At 45.9% G+C, this 25440-nt stretch overlaps 1 protein-coding gene and 1 pseudogene across 2 annotated transcripts in view; both read left to right on the top strand.

The window, feature by feature from the left end:
* Positions 1–25440, top strand: part of MPP1 (membrane palmitoylated protein 1) — a 110068-nt gene that overhangs the window by 8751 nt on the left and 75877 nt on the right. The window lies entirely within an intron of this gene.
* Positions 14864–15185, top strand: LOC115473790 (annotated as a pseudogene).

The raw sequence follows: 25440 nt of genomic DNA, 5'->3' as shown, positions 1-25440 counted from the left end.
AAAACTCCCCATAATCCTCTGGAAAGACAGAAAGACTACTTGACTAACCTGTCAAACACAACACCATCTTAGACAAGAAGAACAAAATAGTTTGTTGCCAAAATCTCCACTTCTGTAAAATGAAGAAAGGGCTCCCTACAGGGGAGCCCATGTTCCAGAATCCATCTTGTTGAACAAAACAGTATTCTCTTTCAGAGACACCCAGTGGCTCAAAGGGAGGCACAGAAAATACACCGAGAGGACCAGGTAAAGATCCCATGCAGGAACCTGCATCTACAACGGAGAGTGAAGATTCCAGCACCCCTTTCAACACATACATCAGGTTGTACCATTAAACAAGACACACTTAAGACAACCCCACTAACATGCCAACTGTGTGACCTATACCCTTAACAAAACCATGGCCAAGCCCTGTGTTAGGTGCTTCCGCAAGGACATCAGCGCATAGGTAACAAAAGCCTGAGACAGGGAGACTCCACCATTCCCCATACCATGCTTTGAACACCCTCAAAACTCTGGCAAACGCAAAGGAAGTAGACCTCTTTTGCACCTGTGCAAGAGTCATAACCTCAACCAAGAATTCCAGGGCCAGATCATAAGACAAAGGGAATCAGATTTTCTAACAAAACCAACCCAACTGCAAAAAGGATCCTCACCTGAGGAAGTCTCAGGCCTTCTCCCCTACTTTGAGCCTGATATTCCATCAGAACGGCCCTTGCCTCACAACTACAATGACTTCACCACAGTTTCTGCTTTCTTAAGTGAGAAAATTACAAAGCCTTGTTCACAAGCTTCAATCTAAGATCGAGCTTCTGTGCTGATCTTCCTTTTGTCTCTCTCTTTTTTTTTTAAAGATTTTATAACCTTGTTCAACAGATTACCTAAGCACTTTGTAGGTCTGTGTCTGTATATGGCAATCCAGTGTAGGATAGGCTGGAAAGGGCTTCAAAGGCAACTTCAGTAGCTGTAACCGAGACAGTGCTGGGCAGACTTTTACGGTCTTGACAAGTCGGATTTGATAGGCTAGAGTGAGCTTTGATGGCAACTCCAGTAGATGGAACCTAAGAACAGAGCCAGGGAGACTTCTACAGTCTATGTCCCAAAAACCCCAGAGAAAGACTTGTGATAAAGTATATAATGTCACATTCATTGTTGATTAATCATGAATTGATAATGAGTGTGACTGTTGAGCAGACTGAACGGACTGTTCAGGTCTTTATCTGCTGTCATTTATTGTTACTGTGTTTAACTCCAATAAATGTTACAGATAAAAACTGAGTACGTTGGATTGATGTTCCCAAAGATTTTTAATTGTGGATAGAGCAGTACTTATAATCTTTTTGTGATTGTGGCCAAATAAAATTGTGTGACTTCCCAGAGATGCAGAATAATGATGCAGCAATGGAGAGTTCACCCAGGTCACGACCCCAAACTCTGGTTTTCTGACCCTGTTTGGGATCCCAACCCACAGTTTGGGAAGCTCCGGCATAAAGGCATATACGTGGTTGAAAAATATTTACAACAAAACATACAAGTTATGCTTTTTAATATGTGCTATTAGTAATAGGTCTTATGGAGGGGCATAATCGAACGGGGCACCCAAGTTTTCATGAGGGTGTCCTCACAGGACGGCCCCGTAAAGGGGCGGGGCAACCCGTATTATTGAAACAAGATGGGCATCCATCTTTCATTTCGATAATATGGTCGGGGACGCCCAAATCATGAAATTTAGGTCGACCTTAGAGATGGTCGTCCTTAGGTCGTTTTTCAAATGGTCATCTCCGGTTTTCGGTGATAATGGAAACCGAGGACGCCCATCTCAAAAACGACCAAATCCAAGTCATTTGGTCATGGGAGGAGCCAGCATTCGTAGTGCACTGGTCCCCCTGACGTGCCAGGACACCAACCGGGCAACCTAGGGGGCACTGCAGTGGACTTCAGAAAAAGGTCCCAGGTGCATAGTTCCCTTACCTTGGGTGCTGAGCCCCCCAACCCCCCCCCCCCCAAAAAAAAAACCCCAACTGTACACCACTACCATAGCCCTTAGGGATGAAGGGGGGCACCTACATGTGGGTACAGTGGGTTTGTGGTGGGTTTTGTATGGCTCACATTTACCACCACAAGTGTAACAGATAGGGGGGATGGGCCTGGGTCCGCCTGCCTGAAGTACACTACACCCACTACAACTGCTCCAGGTGCCTGCGTACTGCTGCGATGGACCTGAGTATGGCATTTTAGGCTGGCATAGAGGCTGGCAAAAAGTATTTTTAAAGATTTTTTTTAGGGTGGGAGGGGGTTAGTGACCACTGGGGGAGTAAGGGAAGGTGATCCCTGATTCCCTCCAGTGGTCATCTGGTGAGTTTGGGCACCTTTTTGATGCTTGGTCATGAAAAAAAATGGACCAAGTAAAGTCGCCCAAGTGTTTGACAGGGATGCCCTTTTTTTTCATTATTGGCCGAGGACACCCATCTCCTAAGCATGCCCCAGTCCCGCCTTTGCTACACTGCCGACACCCCCCCCCCCCCCCCCCGTGAACTTTGGTCGTCCCCGCGATGGAAAGCAGTTGAGGGTGCCAAAAATCAGCTTTTGATTATGCCGATTTGGGCGACCTTGCAAGAAGGACGCCCGTCTACCGATTTGTGTCAGAAGATGGGCGCCCTTCTCTTTCGAAAATTCACCTGATGGTAAACAACATATGTTAGAGTGTGCCTTCTGGTACGTAAAAACATAAGAAAAGTCATGCTGAGTCAGATCAAGATCCACTGAGCTGAGCATCATGTCTCTGACAGCAGCCACAAGTACCTGGCAGATCCCAAAAGATTTAGAGGGGAATTCAAGCTGCATTAGGGCCTTCGCACAGGCTTTAGGACCTTAATGTGCATTAAAGGAATTAATGCACACCAAATGCTAAGAAGCTCTTTTTATACCTATAGATTTCTTAGCATTTAGTGCATGTTAAGGCCCCAGTGCCTACATGAAGGCCCTAAGCTGCTTGATGAATCCACCCCCCCCCCCCCTTATTTCCCATATCTTTTCCAAGATTGAGCACTAACTCTCCGAAGTCTACCTGGTTAATAATTTTTTTATAGACTTTTCCTCCAGGATCTTGTCTAAACCTCTTTTGAATCCCGCTGTTAGTAGCTTTAGCCACATCCTCCGGCAACCAAATTCCACAACTTATTTATGCACTGCATGAACAATTAACTTTCTATGATTTTGTTTTCAGTCTGTTAATTATTAGTTTCACAGAGTGTCCCCTTATTTTATACTGTTTGAAAGGTTAAACAGTCATTCCGTATCTAATGGTTCCACCCCACTCATAATTTTATAAACGTCTACCATATCCCCTCAGTCGTCTTTCCTCCAAGCTGAGGGGTCCTCTCTTTATAAGGGAGGTGCTTCATCCCTTTGATCAAGTTTATGGCCCTTGTCCAATCTTTTTTTAGTTGTCCCATATCTCTTTTGAGATGGGGGCAACCAGAACTGCACACGATATTCAAAAGCACAGAAGCATCAGGGATTTATACAGAGGCATAATGATATTCTCAGTCTTGTTCTCCATTCTTTTTCCAAGTAATCCCTAATATTCTGTTCGCTTTTTTGGCAACCACTGGGCTAAAGATTTCAATGTACTGTCCACAGTGACTCCAAGACCTTTTTCTTGGGTGGTTGCTCCTAACTGATAACCCAGTCTTTAGTTCATGTAGTTGGGATTATTTTACCATAGATGCATCACTGTGTACTTGTTCTCATTAAATCTAGTAATTCTAGCCCTAAGACACTCTGAGGGAGAGAGACTATACCTTTTGTACTTGAGCTTGGATCTGGAAACGTGAATAACTCAAGCTAAAACCGAATCCAAAGAAAATCCTCTTTCTCCAACATAGGGGCCGTTTTACTAATGTGTGTTAATTTTTTTGCATTTACCTCGCCTTAACAGCAATAATTAACATGTGAGAAGGGTGTGGTAATTATTGGAGGCATACTCAGTTATTGCATGGAAATATTCATTAGCAGTCATTAAACCTGGTTGCCTTAACATGGATGCATCTAGCACCTCCTCTTGCATCTAGCTCCTCCTCTCGAGGAGTCGATAAATGAAGCCGCATTAACTGCAGAAATGCCAGTTAGTGAGTGGTATATACCTGGTGCTAACTGCATTATGCAGTCCACACCCATTCTCCGCCCATGACCCATCTAGTATTGACCCCTAACTCAACATACAGGCAATGCACAACTGTCATGCCATTGCGGTAGCAGTTATCGTGCTTGTCTGGTAACAATTGCAGTGCTAATTCACACATTAACTGCTTAATGCACTTTAGTAAAAGGGCCCCATAGTCTCCACAGACTTCCCCATCCAGTAGAATATTGTCCTCTACCAGTCACTGCAATATTCTGAGGTCTTTACTCCCGTCCCAGTTGAACCTGAACACTGGGTTCCAGGGGATTTGGTTTACTGCCAGGTCCTGTACTTTTTTTTTTTTTTTTTTGTTGCATTTGTACCCCGCGCTTTCCCACTCATGGCAGGCTCAATGCGGCTTACATGGGCCAATGGAGGGTTAAGTGACTTGCCCAGAGTCACAAGGAGCTGCCTGTGCCTGAAGTGGGAATTGAACTCAGTTCCTCAGTTCCCAGGGACCAAAGTCCACCACCCTAACCACTAGGCCACTCCTCCACTCCTGGACTGATCAAGGCATTTATTGAGCTCAGTCTTGAATACATGGAACATCTGACACCTTCAGACATGCGAACACAGAGCTGAACTGCTTTCCTCCTCCTCAGTCTTTGGGAGAGCATGGGGGGGTGGGGAGACTGTGCGCCTCTCGGTAGGAATGGGCAGCCAAAAAATTTTCATGTCATTTTTCCCCCCCATTTTGTTATGAATGAATGTCATCGAATGTGCACTCTTTGCAATGGAGCGCACAGTATGTGAAAGAGCACGCACTCTTCTTAAAAAGTACACACTCTCATCCTGCTAAATACTTGCATACCTGATGGTTCACACATATGTACACATTGGGAAGAGTGTGCAGCGCATTATTATCAGCAAATGACATTTCCTCGCAAATAACAGCACCTCCTAACCTTTCAGAGACCCTAATGCTCAAAAGTAAACATAGGCGCTAGAGGCAATTAGTGCTGTACTAGAACAGACATTTACCAGACTGTTCAGAGGGGTCTAACGCGGCAAACAACGAACGCACCAGGCTTTACCCCAGAAAGCATGCAAATGAAGTCGAGCTCATGTAAATGTGGTAATTTTGTATTCCTCCCCAATGCTCAGAAAAGAGCTCCTCAAACAAAACTGCCTTACTGCTGCAAAAATAATAACGCCAGTTCGGAGCAGGCATTTGGGTGCTTGAAGAGAGGATTTCCTATGATTCTTTCTGCAAAATCTGCCAGTTTTGATTGCTTTTGGAAGTAGAAGGAAGCCCGTGCAAGCCCTTAAGCACTGGTTGTGAGAAACAGCAGACACAAGCGAAAGCACACTGCGTCTTGCTTCACATTCAGGTTTTACCAGGCGCATGCGCACAGGAGCCAAGCTTACCACGGAACTCTTCTGCGCATGCGCCAAGCACAATCCTCCTGCCGAACTCCCTAATGCTCAACGCAATGAGCGTGCCTATATTTGCATCTCATTAGCGTTGAACATTAGGGTGTATTTTTCTGCGCTGTTACAGTGGTATTTTTACAGCGCTATTCAGAACAGCGCCGGAGTTTTGAGCATCTGGGCCAGAGAGAGGGTCAGACTGGTACTTTTCCTTGAGAAGTCTATGTACCCTCTATTGGCAGACACTTCCTGTCTCGCACTCAAAAGAGTATACAGGAATGTAGCATTCTGTATTAAAGAATGTGTTTATCCTTTGGTAAGACAAAGGGCCCTTAAAAGAAGATTATTCTGTTTGGAGGAATTCCTGTTTTGGGCACTCTGCTTGAAAGGAAGCATATTGCAAGTGTATGTCTAACTAGAAATCCTGTTACAGGAGCACTCCTCTTTTCTTAATAATCCAGAGGTGCAGTTTTCTTATCAGGATTCTCGTAATTTAGACTGGCCCAAGCATTAGGTAAGACTAGGCCATCACCTAGGGCAACAGCTTCTCGGGGGGGGGGGGGGGGGGGGCAGCTGTAGTCAAAGCAAAACAATAGATCTGACAGCCACACAAACTCAAAGAACTGTTAATGCATACTATTACTTGCAGGAAGGGGTGGGCAATTTCAAATAGAACATTTACTAGGGTGAATGACTTATTGAAATTGCCCTTATTCCTGCTAATTCTATGTAGTGCGACTAGTGTTGAGCACGCAAATCTGGGTGTAATCTGATTTGTGCATGCAACTCAATTGGGTAGCAAGCCAATCAGTGCTGATCATTGCATGTTAACAAGCAGTTATTGGCACTAATTTGAATTTACATGCACTACTCACTAAGCATCCTATATAATAAAAAGCACCTCCAACATTCTGAAGCTGACTCTGTGGCACTGTGGCAGTGTAAGTCTGTAGTTCAGCATTTCATTGGCTCTCACTGTCCCCGCCCTCACCTCGAGGAAACGGAACGCTGCATAGTTGCCAAGCAAACAAATGCGATGTCACAGGAACGAAGAACCAATCAGACAGAACGGAACTTGGAGGAGGGAAGTGGAGTGGATTGAATCTCTAACAAACAATCATATACAGGGAGGTACGAACATCAGTGGAGGCAAGTGCACAGAATGGAAGGGAAGACAAACATTTAATCACACTTGTCACTGAAACACATACACACACACACAGACATTACACACACACACTCTCAGTCTCTCACATGGGCAACTTTATGTTGCATTCTCACGAGTAAGGTGCTCTTCTGATGTGATTGTTAAACTAATTGAAGGGCCTGAACAAGGAAAACTTTTACCAAATTGTAGCACAGTTTACCCCCAAAAATATTGTATCTAAAGAAATCTTATACATGTAAACAACAATTATATTCAGAATACAACTGTGGAAACATTAATGGCAGGAACTCATTACATTGCTAGCGCCCGTTTCATTGTGTTAAGAAACAGGTCTTTTTTTTACTAGTATTATATAAAGTAGTCTGCGTAACTTCTAGTGCATGGATCTCAAAAGTGGGCATGATATGGGAGGAGCACGGGTGGGTTGTGGGCATTTCTAAACATTTACGTGCAGTGTTACAGAATAACCTGTTCCATGCCTAAAGTTATGTGTGGGCATTTACACCAGAGTTTCATTGGTATAAATATCTGTGCCTAAATTTCAGTCATGTAGGCTTGGCCCTGGACCCCCTGCCGACGACCCTCTCGACCCCCCTCCCCCGCCGTCAACCCGCTGTTGCCTACCTTTGCTGGCGGGGGACCCCAACCCCTGCCAGCCGAAGTCCTCTTCCTTCTTTCGTTCTTTTTCTGAGTCTGACGTCTTCAGACTCAGAAACAGAATGAAGGAAGAAGAGGACCTCGGCTGGCGGGGGTTGGGGTCCCCCACCAGCAAAGGTAGGCGACGGCGGGGAAGGGTTGGCGGCGGGATGGGGGGTCGAGAGGGTTGTCAGCAGGGGGATGTCAAAGTTGGCGGCGGGGGTGGGGGTCGGCGGTGCAGAGGGGGGGGGGGCTAAAATGTGCCCCCTCACCTCGGGCTCTGGACCCCCCCCCTCCCGCTGAAGTCTGGCTACGCCCTGATGTATTCTATAAACCACACCTAATTAGTCTCAGTTTATAGAATACGCTTAGACACGTTTTCCATTGGTGCCAATTTTCTCGGTACCAAATATAGATTCCTTGTCATCAAGCAGATGAAGCCATTACGTATGGGTTGTGTCCATCAACCAGCAGGGGGAGATAGAGAGCACTCAACTTTTCACAGTGCCTCATGGCCAGCCAGCTCCACTGCCTCTTCAGTATTCTCTATCTCCCCAAGCAGGGTGGCTGCAGCTTCTTCGAGTTCCATCAAAAATCTGCCTGGGGGTGGCTCCTGGCTTGCCAGTTGTTAGCCGGGGTGTTAGAGGCTATAGCAGCTTCACTTTGATGGCACATAGGTTAGCCCTTTCCCTGCCTTACCCATGCCCCCGTGGATGTGGCCATATTAGCTTGCTTTTCCCTGTCCTTTCCCACTCAGTGGATGCAGGCACATTGGTTCGCCTTTCCCTGCCTTTCCCACTCATCCTAGCCTCCGGAGTTCTTATTACCTCTGCTTTCCTCACAGCGTTAAAAAAAAAAAAAATGGAACAGAGGTTTTCCTTTGATTCTTCTATGGGACCGGAGCTGTGATACTCGGTCCGGTGAGGTAAGAGTGTTTTCCAACTCCTCCGGGGTGGGCCCACGATCGGGGCGTTGTTTGCGTGAAACCACCATTTTGAATTTTCCCGCCATTTTCGGCGATGGCTGCAGAGAATGTAAAGCGCTGTTCCCGGTGTGGCAAGCACAAATCAGCAGCGGGGCTCTGTAAATCGTGCTGTACAGGTGTAAGAGTCGGCCCGAGCATGGCGAGCGATGATTCTTCCCGCTCAGAGCTGGCAGCGGACGCCATTTTGAATTCTCTGCATGGTGCGGCCTCCGTAGAGACGGAGAGCCCTGAGCCGGGGGGGGGGGGGGGACCTCGAATTGAGGCTATTCAGGGAGCGGCTAGCCCCGGATGGGATCTGGGTGCCCAGGGCAAGTTTTTCTCCCCTGATTTTGTGTTATTTTTGCATAAAGCATACATGCTGAAAAGAGCTCTCCCTCAAGGGTCGTCTGAGGCCCCTTCTATTGTCCCCCCTGTTGGATTCTGGCCTGGGACTGCCCGCTGAGGCTATTTTCCCTGATAATTGGCATAAAGAAAAGCGTAGAAGGGCTAATTCCCCTTCAGATTGTGGTGCACCTCCTCCCCCCCCCCCCCCCCCCCCCGTGGTCGGGCTGTGAGGATTCGGAGAGTTCTGGCAGGCCTTCGTGGTCTGAGGAGCCAGAGTCAGGTGCAGAATTACCACAGGATCTGGATGATCCCTCCGCGGTGAGGATTTTCCACCGTGATGAGCTGCCAGCGCTTATTTCAGATGCCCTACAGGTCCTTTCTATTGAAGAGCCTGACAGTGGCACGGCCTCCTCTGTGAATCCTAGGATGGCTAGTACCAAAAAGCCTGCTTGAGCCTTTCCTTTGCATGACTCCATCCAAGAGCTTATTTCCGCTCAGTGGGCTGACCCCGAGGGACCTTTGAAAGTTTCCAGGGCTATGGGGCAATTATACCCTCTGCGTGAGGAGCATTTGGCTCACTTTGCAATGCCTAAAGTAGATGCCCTAGTCACTTCGGTGACAAAGAGAACTACCCTCCCTGTGGAAGGAGGAGTTGCCCTGAAGGATATACAAGACCGTAGGCTGGAAGCAGCACTTAAACGGTCCTTTGAAATTGCAGGTCTTACTGTTTGGGCGTCTACATGCAGTTGTTATGCTGCTAGAGCCTGCCTGGCGTGGTTGCAACAGGCAGTGGAACAGCCCGGAGATGGAGCGGAGCCCTCCTCGGATGTGGCTCCGCGGCTGGAGTCGGCCTTGTCCTTTTTGGTTGATGCCAGGGGCGTAGCCAGCCTTCCGTGGGGGAGGGGTCCAGAGCCCGGGGGAGGGGGCACATTTTAGCCCTCCCCCTGGCGCCGCCCCCCCACCGCCGACATTGCCGCCCCCCCCTCCCGCCGCGAACCCGCCGCCGCTGCCGCCTACCTTTACTTTTGCTGGCGGGGGATCCCACTCCCCGCCAGCCGACGTCTTCTTCTCAGTCGCTTCCTGCTCTTCAATTTGTTTGCTAACGTCGTGCAGGACGTCAGACTCAGAGAACAGAACTGTTCTCTGAGTCTGACGTCCTGTACGTACAATTACGTGCAGGACGTCAGCAAACAAATTGAAGAGCAGGAAGGACTGAGAAGACGTCGGCTGGCGGGGAGTGGGATCCCCCGCCAGCAAAAGTAAAGGTAGGCGGCGGCGGGGGCGGGTTCACCGGGAGGGGGGTCCTGGGGTGAATGCGGGGGCCCCGGCCCCCTCAGGCCCCACGTAGCTACGCCACTGGTTGATGCCCTCTATGATATTGTCAGAGCTTCGGCTAAACAAATGGCAGTAGCAGTGGCGGCTCACCGTCTTATTTGGCTATGACATTGGGCAGTGGACATGGCCTCTAAGCAAAGGTTGGTGAAGTTGCCCTTTCAAGGCCTTCTCCTATTTGGTGAGGAGTTGGAAAAAAAAATTGTTAAAGGCCTGGGAGATCCTAAACCCCAGCGCTTGCCCGAAGATAGGCCGAGGCCTTCCTCCAAGGGCCAGGCGGTCCACTCCTCTTATAGACCTCGCTTCCGTGAAGCTAGAAGGTACCGCCCGGGGTGTTCTGCTGGGTTCACTTCTCGTGCCCATTTTTCAGCAGAGGAACTCCTTTCGCTCGGACAAGCGTTCCGCAGCCACCGGCTCTAGGCCTGGAGTTCATGGGCGACCCTCTCAATGATGGTGCGCATGCCCCCTCCTCGCTTCCTGTCATTGGAGGACAACTTTGCCGAGGAGTGGGCCAATATTTCCTCAGATCAGTGGGTTCTGGACCTGATCAGAGATGGCTACAGAATAGAATTCTACGCCCCTGTAAGAGACGTGTTTGTGGAGTCCCGTTGCGGTTCTGCCGCCAAACGGGCGGCGGTAGAGGAGACCTTGCAAGGTCTGATTCAGTTAGGGGCCGTGTCCCCGGTACCTCCCGCCGAACACGGCTACAGCCGATACTCCATCTACTTTGTGGTGCCGCGAAAAGGTGGGTCTTTTCGCCCTATTCTGGACTTAAAAGAATTAAACAAGTCCCTGAGAGTGCGGCATTTCCACATGGAAACCCTGCGCTCTGTCATTGCTGCGGTACAGCCAGGAGAGTTTCTCACGTCTCTAGACCTGAAAGAAGCTTACTTGCACATACCAATTTGGCCTCCGCACCAGAAGTTTCTGAGGTTTGCGGTGTTGGGAAAACATTTCCAGTTCCGGGCCTTGCCTTTTGGCCTCGCCACAGCTCCCTGAACCTTTTCGAAGGTAATGGTGGTAGTAGCTGCTTTGCTCAGGCGAGAAGGTATCAAGGTTCACCCGTACCTTGACGATTGGCTCATCAGAGCAGACTCTGTAACAGAGAGCTATCAAGCTACAGCCAGAGTGGTCTCAGTACTTCAATCTCTAGGCTGGGTCGTCAATATGGCCAAAAGTCACCTGACCCCCTCGCAATCTCTAGAATATTTGGGGGCCAGGTTGGACACAGACTCGGGCTATGTATACCTGCCCGAGCTAAGGAGTGGTGGCTCTCAGACAGCATGCTGCGGCGAGGAATGCCGCTGGTGCTCCCCAATTGGTGTCTAGTAGTGACAGATGCCAGCCTGAAGGGCTGGGGCGCGCATTGCAAGGGGAAGCATGCCCAGGGTCTATGGACACCCGAGGAGTCGGATTCCATCAACCGCCTGGAGTTGAAAGCGGTGTTTCAGGCGCTTCTGGCCTTTCAAGTGACCCTGGAAGGATTGGCTGTCGGACAACACGACAGCAGTGGCCTACTTAAATCGACAAAGCGGCACTCAGTGCAGAGCACTGGCCGCGCAGGCCGAACAGATTTGCCACTGGGCCGAGCTGCATCTTCAGTTTCTGTCGGAGGCTCACATTGCAGGTCAGAGCAACGTTCAAGCCGATTATCTAAGCAGGCATCAGATCGATCCAGCAGAATGGGAACTAGCAGACGAAGTATTCCTGCAGATATGTGCCAAATGGGGCAAGCCTGTGATGGATCTTATGGCGACAAGTTCAAATGCCAAAGTCCCGTGCTTCTTCAGCAGACGGAGAGATCCTCGCTTGGCAGGGTTGGATGCCTTGAATCAGCCCTGGCCTCCGGGCCTACTATATGTGTTCCCTCCGTGGCCCTTGATAGGGCGCGTGCTCCTGCAGATTCGGCTGCACCCAGGAGAAGTGGTCCTCATCGCCCGGATTGGCCCAGGAGGCCTTGGTATGCGGACCTCTGACAGATGCTAGTGGAGGCTCCCCTTCCTTTACCTCTGGTACCGAACCTGTTGTCACAGGGCCCGGTAGCCATGGAGGACGCCTGCCGCTTTGGTCTTATGGCATGGCAATTAAGAGGGCGCAATTGAGGGACAAAGGCTGTTCAAACACAGTCATTTCCACTCTCCTGCAGGCCCGCAAGCGTTCCACTTCCGTGGCTTATGCCAGGATTTGGCGCCAGTTTGAGACTTGGTGTGCTTCAAAAGCAATCACACCCATGCGGGCTCCTGTCTCACCGATTCTGGACTTTTTGCAGGATGGTGTACAAATAGGCTTGGTCTGTAATTCCCTGCGGGTGCAAGTGGCAGCCTTTGCCTCCCTTCGTAGTAAGGTTGAAGGCGTGTCTTTAGCTGCTCATCCAGATGTGGCACGGTTTCTTAATGGGGTGCTCCGGCCTTCCGTGCGAGCACCCTGTCCAGCTTGGAACCTGGGGCTTGTTTTGAAGGCCCTGCAGGCTTCTCCTTTTGAGCCGCTTCGGCGAGCATCGGAGAAAGATTTGACACTAAAGGCCGTTTTTCTTGTGGCCATTACTTCGGCGAGACGGGTGTCAGAGCTCCAGGTGCTGTCCTGTAGAGACCCATTTCTGCAATTCTCAGAGTCCGGGGTCATGGTTCGGTCCATGCCTTCCTTCATGCCTAAGGTGGTTTCAGCGTTTCACCTAAACCAGCCTATTTTCTTGCCCTCCTTTGATAAGGAGGAGTTTCCAGAATCTTTTGGGCAGTTGCACCTGTTGGATGTGCGCAGGACTCTGCTGCAGTATCTGCGAGTTACTATCTCTTTCAGGATCTATGATCATCTGTTTGTTTTGCTATCAGGTCCTCGCAGAGGGTCTCCAGCGTCTAAAGCCACTATTGCCCGCTGGCTCAAAGAAACTATCTTGTCAGCTTATCTGCTTGCCGGCCGGTCTCCGCCTGTAGCCTTTAAGGCACATTCTACCAGAGCGATTTCTTCCTCTTGGGCTGAAACTGGAGCACTCTGGAGACTCTCTTGTCAAGAGATATGCAGTGCAGCAACATGGGCTTCTAAGCGCTCTTTTGCCCGACATTACAGGCTGGATGTGGCTGCTAGGAGAGATGCGCGTTTTGGAGCACAAGTGCTGTTCCCACCCTATATAGGGATTGCTTTGTTACATCCCATACATAATGGCTTCATCTGCTTGATGACAAGGAAGGGAAAATTAGGTTCTTACCTTGGTAATTTTCTTTCCTTTAGTCATAGCAGATGAAGCCATGAGCCCTCCCTGTATGATTGTCTGTATGCTGTGAATCTGTTTCAGGTTCTGTTCTTGTTTCCTGAAGTTCCTTTCTTGGGAGAAAGTTGGAAAACAGTCTTCAGGATTCATGTTCACTTATAGGAGGATGAGTCCATTCCCTCCAGTTTATGTTTTGGGAGGATGAGTTTATTCCCTCCAGGAGGTTGCGTGTATCCCCTCCAGTTATACAATAAGGAGGATGAGTTTATTCCCTCCAGGAGGATGTGTTCATTCCCTCCTTTTGAGTTCATGCCCTTGTTAAGGGGCCATCGTTCGCTGTGAGGAAAGTTCATGTTATTCCCATTGCGGTTTGCCATACTGCTTTGGAAGCTTCAAATACTGAAGAGGCAGTGGAGCTAGCTGGCCATGAGGCACTGTGAAAAGTTGAGTGCTTTCTATCTCCCCCTGCTGGTTGATGGACACAATCCATATGTAATGGCTTCATCTGCTATGACTAAAGGAAAGAAAATTACCAAGGTAAGAACCTAATTTTCCCATCTGGCCCATTGTTTATGTGTGATAAATATGCATCCAATGAAGTATAATAATTACATGGTGTCTGGAGGGGGACAAATTAAGGGCTTGAAAGTTAGTGGGGGGGGGGGGGGGGCATAAGTTGAAGGTTTGCCTAGGGCACCAAATACCCTTGCACCAGCTTTGACTAGGAAGTGTTTTTCATTAGATTTCAACTTCCCCTCTAATATGTTATACTCCTTGTTATTTAATTATTATTATAGGCAATAATGCCTGTGACCCAGGACAGATGCTCTGAGCGAGTGTGCTCTTTTCTTCAGTCCTTAGCCTGTGTTACGCTGTTAGTGAGAGTCATATTTGGGGGAGTGGTACTGAAACCAAAGAGAGAGTACTATAGTCTGCATTGAAATTCTAGGACAAGCATGACCTTCGTACCAGAAATAAAATATCTATCTCTATCTTCAAATAGTCCAGAAAATTAATGTTTAATTTATTTTTATTTGTAAATGCAAACAACAAGGTTGAAGGAATGTGGGTGTTACGGACCTGGCCAATAGGAGCTATGTTAGACCATATCTGTGGAATTGGGCTCCTGAATTCTCCAGGAAAAGCAGCACTACAAGCTGAGAGGCTCAGTGGTGAAGAAATGGCACTTTTTTGCTTGCTCTGCCCCTTGAAATGAATTTCTGAGCCAAGCATAGGTTGTGAGGTCTGAGTTGAAGACAATCTTTTGTGCCAGTTTTAATGTGGTTGCCCGTAGGGAACGTTCTCCCGCTTCTTCATTTGTAATTGAAAAATGAATGCTGGTGGAACGATGGTGGCGCTGGAGTTATCGTTCTTAGTCAGTGTCCTGGCTCTTCCCTTCATTGCTGCTCTGGAGGGCACGAGCACCGGGAGGGGCAGTGCACTCCTTCTCTCAGAGTAGGGTGGTTACACCTGCATATATATTTTTTTTGTACCCCGCACTTTCCCACTCATGGCAGGCACAATGCGGCTTGCATATTATATACAGGTACTTATTTGTACCTGGGGCAATGGAGGGTTAAGTGACTTGCCCAGAGTCACAAGGAGCTGCCTGTGCCTGAAGTGGGAATCGAACTCAGTTCCTCAGTTCCCCAGGAATTTATGTATAGGGCTCAAGAAGGCACCAGTGAGCAATGGCAGATGCGCACAGGGATAAGTGAAGATAAACATGTGTTCTCCTGCTCAGGAGGCCACAGGAGAATCCTTACGTGTTCTTCACCCAATTTAAAACAGACATTCAGGGAGCAAAGATAGAGTACAGCGAGGCCTATTCCCGGGCAGCAGCAGGCAGGCACAAAGATGTTGCCCCGAGCAGAGAAAAGTATGAAGTCAGTGAAACAACAGTGACCACAAACTAGGTGTGTTCTGTTCACAACTGTGCAAGCGTGTGATGGTAGCAAGGTCGTCTTGCAGCGAACTCTGATCCGAGAACCCAGGTGTAGGTCTCTGTCTCAGGGCTAGAAAATAGAGTGGGAAGAGAGGGGACCACAGTTTGGATATTATTCTGAATTTATAGGGCTGACATTTTTAATGGCCCATTCAGACCATAGTGAGACAAGAAGTATCATTTTTTGGCTAAGCAATCACTGAGCAAGGCTGGAGACCACCTCTGGCAAATGTTGTTTGCACTGCACATATTCACCTGTTTTATGGCAGGCTTTCTGGGGAGAGCCACGGTGTCTCTTTAGCAGAGATGGGGTGGAAAGATGGATTTAATGTTCTTGACGAGTAAAAAGTCTTTTTGGAAAAGTACCCCAAGTGTGACTTTATTAACATAATCACTTTTGAAAAACAATTATTTTGATGTAAAAAGCAAGCATAAAACTGAATACTTTGTTTACTAGGCTACTGCATTAGGCAATAGTAAAGCCAGAGGCTCGTGACTGTTGGCTAATTTTTTGATTTCCAGCTTTGGAGAGAACACAGCCCGAGTTCTCTTATACAGGAATTGACAGTTCAGTTGAATACTGAGCAGATAAAAGCTGAAAGGGCTAGGAATGGCCACATTTAACACAAAGGGCTTAATATTTACAGCAATACCGACTTCACCAAGTAACCCCCTTCAAAATTGGGTTTGCCAAATGAAATTCAGATGTTTGCTTCTGAGGGGTATGTGCTGGGGCAGTTTTTAGGAAGGAAAATCCAGGGGGCGTAGCATTAGCTATGCTTGTTTCTTATTGTATTTCTTTATAACAATCCATCATGACTTTTATCTCCTGGTACCATCCATTATCCTTTCCTCCTTAATGTTTTTAGTCTCATGCATTAATCCAATGGTCTCTGTTTCTCAAACCTCACAATAACACTATTTGCTTTTGTCTCACCTAGAATGTAAACCACACTGAACCCTGGAAGGGGGATATTAGCGGTATACAGGAATTGATCTGTTGGCTGAGATTTAGAATTTCTACAATGTGGACTGGGGGGAGGGCTGGAATGGCATCCCACCACTTGCTCCTGTAGGGGATATGATGATGTTATGACTGTTAGGGATGGGCATTCGTTTGAAACATGGAAAATGTCAACATGTGATTTCATGCCTTTTTTTTATGTTGTTGCCCAAAACAGCATTAAAAAAACCTGACTTTTCAGGTTTTTTAAAATCTGTTGTTAATCACTCTGACAGAGTGAGCCCTCATTCCCAATTGAGTGTGCATGCTCTCACCATCGGAAAACAGTATGCAGTACTAAGGATGTTGCTCCTAAGAACATAAGCATTGCTATATTGGGACAGACCAAAGATCCATCAAGACCAGCATCTTGTTTCCCACAGTGGCCAATCCAGATTACAAGTACTTGGCAAAGTCCCAAAACAGTACAATACATTTTATGCTGCTTATGCAAAAAATAAGCAGTAGATTTTCCCCAAGTCCATCTTAATATTGGTTTGTGGACTTTTCTTTTAGAAAGTTATTCAAACCTTTTTTAAACTCTGCTAAGCTAACTGCTTGTACCAATCTCTCTGGCAACAAATTCAAGAGTTTAATTACATGTTGAGTGAAGAAATATTTTCTCTAATTTGTTTTAAATTTACTACTTTGTAGCTTCATTTCATGCACCCTAGTCCTAGTACTTTTGGAAAATGTAAACAAGAGATTCATGTCTACCCATTCCACTCCACTCATTTTATTAGACCTCTGTAATGTCTCCCCTCAGCCATCTTTTCTCCAAGTTGAAGAGCCCTACCTGCTTTAGCCTTTCCTCATAGGGAAGTCATCCCATCCCCTTTTTCATTTTTGTCACCCTTCTCTGTACCTTTTCTAATTCCACTGTATCTTGATGATGCGGTGACCAGAATTGCACACAATATTTGAGGTGTGGTCGCACCCTGGAGCGATACAAAAGCATTATAATGTCCTCATTTTTGTTTTCCATTCCTTTCTTAATAATACCTAACATTCTATTTGCTTTTTTAGCCACTACTGCACACTGAGCAGAGGGTTTCAATGTATCAGTGATGATACCTAGATCCTTTTCCTAGCCGGTGCCTCCTAATTTGGAACCTTACATCACGTATCTATAGCTCAGGTTCCTCTTTCCCACATGCATCACTTTGCACTTGCTCACATTAAATGTCATCTGCCATTTGGATGCCCAGTCTTGTAAGGTCCTCTTGTAATTTTTCACAATCCTCTTGCGATTTAATAACTTTGTGTCATCAGCAAATTTAATTACCTCACTAGTAACTCCCATCTCTAGATCATTTGTAAATATGTTAAAAAGCACAGAACCATGGGGAACCCCACTATCTACCCTTCTCCATTGTAACAAAAAAAAAAATAAGATAAGGGTGGGGGGGGGGGGGGCAAAATGAAAACTCCTATAAATGACAGGAGAAATGAAAAACAAAATTGTGGACTACAAGAACTAAAAGTGACTAATAACTATTGCCACAACAGGATGATTAAAAAATGAATCCTAAGGACAATGCTTGTTCCTAATTTTACTGTCCCCTCCCTCCCCCCACCTACTGCTGTCCCTTTTCAGACTCCTCAAGGAGTGCTGAACTCTGAACAGCCTTCCCACAGTTTTAGTGAAGGACTAGTAAAAAAGCCCGTTTCTGATGCAAATGAAACGGGGGCTAGCAATGTTTTCTTCTGTGTGCATGTGGGAGTGTGTGTGTCCCTGCCCTCTGGCCTCTCTCCCCTCCCCGCTCTGAGTCCTTCACTGTTACAGAGGCAGCGATTTGATTTCGTGCTCTGCTGTTTTCCTTCACTGACTGTGTTACAGAGAGGGCGGGGCAGACACTCTTAGGGAAACCGGATATCTCGCCCCCTTCACACTTCCGGCTGGAGGCTTCATAGAACGTTGGTGTTGCCTTTTATATAGAGAGATATGAGAGAATTAGCATATCAAAGGTAGTGACTCTGCAGGGATATCATCAGCCAGCAACCTTTTGAGAAAATGAGTAGCAAATGATGCATTAGCAACATAAAATGCCTGTAGTTTCCACAGCCAACATCCCCCCCCCCCCCCCAACCTCATTAAGTGTTCATTTACAAAGCTAATCGGTGAGAGCGAGTCCGTGCTTCATTTTTCCAGTGAATGTGATCCTGTTTCCTGTGTGGTGATTTATACATTGAGATTACTTGAGTTTGAAGTTCTAGTGCAAAGCATGAGAATATTGTGCTGTAAAATAGAGCAGCAGACTTGTGCTCCCTGGAGGAAATACCCTGTCCCCCTGCTGTGTAGACTGATCTCCATCTTTATTTACAGTATTTGTTTATTTAAAATGGGTTGCTGCCACTAGATTGGATTAACTAGGGTAGGGCTGCATTACTCCAGTCCTGAAGGTCCTGCAAACAGGTCTGGTTTTCAGCATCATCAAGAACATTAATGAAACATTACTACTGTTACTGTACTAAACATTTATATAGTGCTACAAGGTGTACACAGCACTAGAAAGACAGAGAGAGAGAAAGAGAGATTTTGCTCTGTAGAACTTACAATCTAGTCCAAAGGCAGATGGAGACTGAAGAAAAGAACTGCTTTAGTGGATTAGGGATCTTTGTTTGTTTATTTATATTTTATTTATTTATTTATGTATGTATTAGGATTTATTTACTGCCTTTTGAAGGAATTCACTCAAGGCGGTGTACAGTAAGAATAGATCAAACATGAGCAATAGACAATTACAGCAGTAAAAATATTCAAAAACAATACAAAGTATGGCATGGTATACTATTGACAATGTCAACACAATATGTAATAGAACATTATAGGGTAAAGCAAAGATGTAACATATAGAAGGATAAGAAAGTAGGAAGAGTTAGAAAGTAAGGTGATTGATTTAAAGAAAGTTGCACGTGAGGTCAGAAAAATGGTTAAATGTTATCTTTTCAGGTTCTCAGGGTCATTTCCCTTCAGGGCCTTGAAGATCAGACATAGATTTTTAAATTTAGCCCTGTATTGTACTGGTAGCCAATGAGCTTTTGCAAAAATGGTGTGATATGGTCACGTCGCTTGCAACCTTCTATGAGTCTTGCTGCTGCATTCTGAATCAACTGGAGCTGGTGCAGGCCCTTTGTAGTCAGACCATTGTACAGAGCATTGCAGCAATCCAGTCTTGATGTTATCATGGCATGTACAACTGGGATATGATTTACCTTCTCGATGTAAGGAGAGAGGCAGCTTAGCTGTCACAAATAGTAGAAGCAGCTCTTGAAGGTTGCTTGGATTTGGATTTGCTTGTCAGACAGGTAATCCGTTTATTCAAGGCTGTAGGTAAGTCAGGTTCAATGGGTATGAGTAGTTGCACATCATCCGCATAGATGTAGAACTGAGTGTCCATTGACCAAATCAGTTCAGCTAGTGGTTTGAGGTAGATATTGAACAGAATAGGTGACAGTATCGATCCTTGTGGTACCCCCCCCCAGGTCAGTATCCATGGTGGTGATGAGTTGCTGCCAAACATTATGGATTGTTGCCTGTCTGATAGGTAGGCTCTGAACCAGGCAAGTACTGTTCCATTGATACCTGTTTCTGTCAGTCGTGCTAGCAAGATATCATGATCCACGGTGTCAAGATCAAGCAATACTAATGTTGCAGGAATGGATGCATGAATTTGTGATGCTTCAGGAGTCAGACAGCACACACCAGTATGAGAGAAAAATCTTCTTTATTTGCCAGCAAACAAAGCAAGACATCAGTTCTAGCTCTCTTCTCTTTCTCTCAGCTCTCTGTGTCTTTGTCTCAGCTCTCTTCTCTTCTTATGCTGTCTTCTCCTTCTTCTGTCTGTTCCTTCTGTCCTTCTCTTTCTTCTGAGCTCCTTCTGACGTAAACTGCTTCTGCTCCTACTTAAATACTGTTCTATCCAGCCTAGCCTAGCCCAGCCCCCTTACTCTCCAATTGGTTAAGGAATAGATTGGTCACTTTGCCTCAACCAATCATTACTTTAAAAATATCAGTTACATAGGTTCCAGACATCCTAAACTGACCTCTGACCTGGGGCCCCTTAAGCCAGACATTTGGTCTCCAGTCTCTTACATGTTATTATGATTGATTTCTCATATTCCTAGTACTAACTGCTAACTAAACTCTGGCATTCATTAAAGAGGTCAAAAGTCAATCTTACTTAATAGCATACATATCAGGTTATTACTTCCAGGAGGCCAGTCCTACACTTAGCTATAATTAATCAAGGAGAAGAGAGCTGACTAGTTCTGACCTCTTCACCTATCAGCTTATACATTGAACCAGCCAGAACTATGGCTAAGTCAAACCACATGTTGATCTCCTCAATGCAGTCCTTGCTTGACCTCTTAAACAGCAGACAAAGAGTAATACAGAATTTAACAGATATTCTACACAGACACAAACCTTATTAATTTACACAGAATACAACATATTCTAAAGTAAGCATCCTTATAACACATATTCTAAATATCAAAAACTTGTAAATACTAATCTATTGCCTCTCTCTCTCTAAATAGTATTTTCTATCTAAGCATTTTAAACTACAATTAATCATATGTCTGGCTCATTCCTTTATTCATTCATAATAGTTTACAGCTGTGCCAGCTAGCATTGGCAATTCACAAGGGACAGAGTTTCATTTCTCACTGACCTTTCCTAACCTTAGCTCGGCCAAGCTAGAGTTCAATATAATCTGAACCATCTGGCATACCTTCACTTCACTTACAAAGTAAAAGTTGAAATTTGAAATAAGAATTCAATTCAAATACCAAGCTTTTAACAGAATTAACCCTTCATATGATTTCTTATATATATAATTATGCCATGGCTGCCTCACTAACATCAAGGCAAATTCCTTTTTCTCGGTTTCTGTGAAGATCCATCTAGTAGAGATACAAGGACCGTTTCTGTACCATAACCGGGACTGAATCCAGATTGACATGGATCTAACCAGTTTCTCTTTTCTAACCAGTCATTAAGTTGAACACAGACTATTTGTTCTATGAGTTTCCCGAGAAACGGGATGTTGGATACTGGCCTGTAATTTTCAAGTTTGTCCTGGTCAAGGTTGCTTTTCTTCATATCTGAAATCTGGGGGAGAAATTGTCAAAAGAATGGGGGTGGGTTAGGGTTACCATATGGCTCCAGAAAAAAAGAAGGAAAGATTGAGCCAGTCTGGGTTTTACTTCCATTGCTTTCAATGGAAGCAAAACCCAGACTGGATCAATGTGTCCTCCTTTTTCCGGAGCCATATGGTAACCCTAGGGTGGGTCCAGGGAGGGGACGTGGGTAGAACCCTTTGCCTCTAGCTGAGGTGAACAGCCCGCAAGCATAGTTCCTCTATGTAAAGTATAACTGAGATCAGTGGTCGGGATTTTTTGGCGGGATCTGCAATGGAGTTTGAAGTAGACTGGAGAATAAATTTGTTAAAGGGAAAAAGCAGAGCAAAAAACAAAGCAGGGCAGCTGCAGTTAGGAAAGTAGTGATTCACAGTACTGTTGTTGTTAATGGAGGCAAAACACACAGGCAGACACAGGACACATGTCCTGCCTTGTGAAGCACGCCAGTGCATGAACTGTGACAGTAATCTGCCCCATACTAAGGGCTGTGTGAATGGTGTGGCACACAGGGTGCAAATATAGAGAGCACAAAAACTCTCAGCCCACCATCTCCTCTTGGTAGTGGTAGAGCAGGTGGGGTGGGGTGGGGTGGGGTGCCAGTGGACAAATTACACAGGGCACAACTATAGCTAAGTATGGCCCTGAGGGAAATGATTAGCTTAAGAAATAGACTCGCTCACATAGGTTGATTATTTTGAAATTAGAACTATTTGTGGCCCTCCAGGACTGGAGCTGTGGCCCCTTCTCTTTCCCAGACTAAGGTGTTACAGGTCAGATTTGAGGTGTTCTATGTGCAAGAAAGCCCACCCACCATCTGTCTCTGAGATATTAGAATATCACAGAGAGAGAGAGAGAGAAATGGTGGAGCACCTCACATCTGATCTGAAACACCCCAGTGTCAGGAGGAGAGAGATCCAAAGCTCCAGTCCTGGAAAGCCACAAAGAGCTCTCTTTAAGAAGCAGTAATATTTCTGAGAAAGTCAAATAAGTAGCATTGAAGCAGACTGGATAGTGTTGGCTTCCATTTGTGCTTTCCTCAGGGTTTCACTCTTTAATGACATCCCCTTTGTTCACAGCTGGCTAGAACCTGCTGAGGCAGCTTCCAGCCTCTCTTAATCATCTTTGAAATACAGCCCTGTGCTTGGGATCCCCTCCTGCAGCTGATTCCTCAAACTATTCTAAAAGGGATTTTGGCAGTCCCTTTAAGCCAAGTTTGGCATAGGCTGCAAATGTTGGCATGTGACAGGCTGTTTACTGAAAGCGAGAATGATACAGAGGTAGAAAATAGAGCTGATTATGAGGTGCCTTCAAAGGCTGTGGACAAAGCAGGGCTCAGATTATTTATCACTCTGTAGCTTAGTCCATCAGGCAGCTGAGTAGTTCCTTTATAGAGTTACTTTCTTTGAATTCAAAACCAACTGAGGCATTCTAGTCAACAAAACACGAAAATATTTCTGTAAACTCTCATTGTGTAACATAGAAGAATTGCCTAGCCTGCATTTTCCGATTAAAGATCCAGAGCTTTTTTGGAATATGGCTCACATACACGGCAGGATTAAGGCATAGACAAACTAGGCACATGCCTGAACCCAAATGTTTAGGAGGGGCCTTTTATGTACTCTTCAGTGACCACAAAATCAGATTTCCCCTTGGCAAGTCAGCTGCTGGCAGAAAAAAGAGTGGAGGAGGGGGAGTCCAGAGCCACTGCTGCCTGCAGAGGTCTGTCTGTTTTCTCCACCTCCTGTGCACTGTCCTCCAGTCAGCAGGAAGAGTTGATGAGCAGCACTTCTTACCTGTTGCATCCTCCTATGGTTTTCCTCTGCGGTTGGAACTACATAGGCTCCATTTGTGGCAGGTTTGAATTGTGTTTGCATTGCAGTGGACAGCCCAATGTGCTTGTTTGCGTAACGCTCACTAAAGGGTTAAGTTTCAAAGTTCAAGTTTATTGACGATTTCCTATCCTGCTCATCAAGGAGATATCTGAGTGGCTTACATACAAAAAATGCATAAATTATAGAGGTTTACATACATTCAAATACAGACATTGACTAATAGAGAAGGGTGGGGGGGCAGAACTACAATGTAGACAGAGAAGTGGGGAGGGAAAAAGGGGTGGGAGGTATGTCAATACTGTGCAGTCAGGCCAGTACCACCATTGGAAATCAAAAAGGGAGAGATTAGGAATAAGCATCTTTGAAAAGAACAGCCTTAAGGAGGAGTAGCCTAGCGGTTAGTGCAGTGGACTGTGATCCTGGGGAACTGAGTTCAATTCCCACTGCAGCTCCTTGTGACTCTGGGCAAGTCACTTAACTCTCCATTGCCCCTAGTACAAAATAAGTACCTGAATATATGTAAACTGCTTTGACTGTAGTTGCAAAAACCTCAGAAAGGTGGTATATCAAGTCCCCTTTCCCTTACCTTAAATGTAGAAAGTTGAGTGTGGTTGCAAAGGGCTTGTGATATTTTATTCCATAGTTCAGGGCCTTGGACAGAGAAGTTGTTAATAGTGCCTTGCTTTAATCTGTTCTGCCTGTCCTGGGTCTGTGTGTATCATGACTCTAATAAGGAAACGGACGGGGTGTAGTTTTGGCTCACTTGTGAAGAACGGGCCTGATACAGGTCTATATATCCTAGCCATCCCTTTGAATGTTCATGCTACTACTACTTCTACTGCTTATCATTTCTATAGCACTACTAGACATACGCAGCGCTGTACATTGGACATGAAGAGGCAGTCCCTGCTTGACAGAGCTTACAATCTAATTAGGACAGACAAACAGGACAAATAAGGGATAAGGGAATTACTAAGGTGGGAATGATAAAAACATGGGTACTGAACAAGTGAGTAAGAGTTAGGAGTTTTGATGTCAAACTCAGACCAGCCACTTTCAGCCTTCAAATAAGAAGGAAAATGTAGATGTCTGTGAAATCCAGTAGGAAAATCCAACCTGCTTTTCCCTCTGGCCAAGCTTCTCTGAGATTCAATCTCCTGAAATTACCATTCATTTTGGATAGTTCATGAAAGTCACAGAGGATTTCCAGTGGATCAGCCTCCAATGGACATTTTCTGGAAAAGAGGTTCTGTCAAATTTATTTCATAAACCTTGTTTTCATACATCTCTGGTCAATCTGGACAGAGCAAGTATACCTTCTGCTCCAAAGCATTTCTGATTAACCAGAGCATCCAGAGTGTTGTATGTATGGAGATCATCAGTGTGAGAACTTTATACTTAAACAAATGCTCTCGGGCTGCCTATGGGACAGTTCAAATCAAATTCTGCAAATAGAGGCTGGCTCAAGCACTGCCATGCAGAGGGACTGGGGTTCAGTTATTCTGTTCCCCCCCCCCCCCCCCACCACCACCACTATTGGTTGGCCAGAACTGTGGATGCTGCAGAAGAAGGTCTCATAGCTCAGGTGGAGGGAGAGATTGGGTTTTAATCATTGCATAATGGCAATGCCTGATAGTTGGATTTACCACTTGTAAAAGCAGGGTTCCAGAGAGTCTTGGTCTGAGCACTGGAGGGACCAAAAAGTAAGTTGCAAAGCAATTTAACACAGGGGGGAAACTCCTCAGCTTAGTGTGAATGACGGCTCCATGATAGGAGGAAACTGTCAGGTCAAAAACAAAAATCAGAGAAGAGAGATTTTAGGTAGAGGACACAGATTTTCCTGACAGTGAGACGGTTGATTTGATATCAACTCATTGGGTGGAGTGGGTGGGTGAGGGAGTGACTTGAGACTCCACTCTCTGCAGTCAAGGACTAGATTGACAGACACTACTACTTTGAAGTGCAAAGTGATTTTTACAGTGGGAGGACTATTTTTCCATCTTTCACAGCAAGGCCAGAAAACCCTTTTCTCCCAAGAGAAAGGTAGTCGAAATAAAATGCTTAATAAGGACAAAGCCTTGAGCCCAAATCATTTCATCTCATAGAATGAGATTGTGGTAGAGTGCTAATCTTTGCTGATTCCTTCATTCAGTGGGTGACGTGAGTTATTAACATTTGCAGGAATAAGTAAGGGAGATAAGTGGAAGGGCTGCCGACTCAGCTCTCTCCCCTTCTCGTGAATGTACTTTGATCTCCTGAGCACTGAACAGGCTTATCTTGGATTTTCTCATCCTACCAAGGCTGCAGGCCC

This window comes from Microcaecilia unicolor, chromosome 7 (assembly GCF_901765095.1).
Source record: "Microcaecilia unicolor chromosome 7, aMicUni1.1, whole genome shotgun sequence".
Classification (NCBI taxonomy): domain Eukaryota; kingdom Metazoa; phylum Chordata; class Amphibia; order Gymnophiona; family Siphonopidae; genus Microcaecilia; species Microcaecilia unicolor.
Note: the sequence above shows the minus strand (reverse complement) of the source record. Positions and strands in the feature narration are given on the sequence as shown.